The following is a 913-nucleotide window of genomic DNA, read 5'->3' as shown; positions in this document are numbered from 1 at the left end:
AGCGCGTTCCCACAAAAGGCAGCAGACCCACGTGCCTGCGCTGCTCGGAAGTGATGTCATGTGAAAAGTTCGATTTCGTATGACGGAACTCGATGCGCGTTCTATTTTTGCATAAATTCGGTTTTCGGATGTGACGTCATGTTAAAATAGTTCGATTTCGTATGACGTAACTCGACGCGCGTTGTATTTTTGCATAGTGGGACAAATTACCATTTTCACTCCGGACGTAGTTAGTGACACAGTTCCATAATGGCGCTCCCTGACTGGATAAAACCAAGCAACGAAACAATTTCCTCCAGCAAGATCAACAAGCTTTATCTTCGAAGTCTCTTCTACAGGACAAGTTCAAGTGAATACGGGCGTCTCCCTCCGAACCCTGAGACCGCCCAGAAAGTTTACTACCCCAGGTACTCTAAGTTCACTGACGATCTGATAGAGAAGGGGTTCTACAAAAACGTACGCTAACGATAGAAGCAGGGTGGACGACTGTTGATGAAACAACCCACACGGCTAGAATTGTTTATCCAGCTCATTCTTCAGCTTATAAAGTAAGGTAATCTGTTATCCAAAGTCTGAATTGAATGGATATCATCTCAGAACTGAACTGAACTTTACTTTCTTCACTCTGCTGTCTTTAGTCTCTCTTCTCTACATGTTTATCAGTACTGTTTTCATGTTTCTCTTTATTTAGGATTGCCATGGCAGCCTAAATCTGGATCTTAGTGAATTAAAGTCAATGTAGAATAAAGGTCACACATGACATTAGGTAGGCGTCATTTCTTACCATGGCAATGCAGTAAATAACTGGTGCTAGTTTTAACACAGTACATGCCTGCCTGCCTGCCTGCCTGCCTGCCTTCCTTCCTTCCTTCCTTCCTTCCTTCCTTCCTTCCTTCCTTCCTTCCTTCCTTCC

At 43.8% G+C, this 913-nt stretch overlaps 1 long non-coding RNA gene across 2 annotated transcripts in view; it reads left to right on the top strand.

The window, feature by feature from the left end:
* Window positions 1–416: 416 nt before the first annotated feature.
* Window positions 417–913, top strand: part of LOC106536993 (uncharacterized) — a 12,160-nt gene continuing 11,663 nt past the window's right edge. The window contains exon 1 of one of the 2 annotated variants that reach the window (XR_001312594.1): window positions 417–548. This is a non-coding gene — a long non-coding RNA (uncharacterized LOC106536993). Of the gene's footprint in view, window positions 554–913 lie in introns of both variants that reach the window. The other variant, XR_001312596.1, reaches the window with a different exon arrangement.

Source organism: Austrofundulus limnaeus, unplaced genomic scaffold (assembly GCF_001266775.1).
Source record: "Austrofundulus limnaeus strain Quisiro unplaced genomic scaffold, Austrofundulus_limnaeus-1.0 Scaffold7, whole genome shotgun sequence".
NCBI classification, from domain to species: domain Eukaryota; kingdom Metazoa; phylum Chordata; class Actinopteri; order Cyprinodontiformes; family Rivulidae; genus Austrofundulus; species Austrofundulus limnaeus.
The sequence above is the reverse complement of the archived record's forward strand: the minus strand, read 5'-3'. Positions and strand labels throughout refer to the sequence as shown.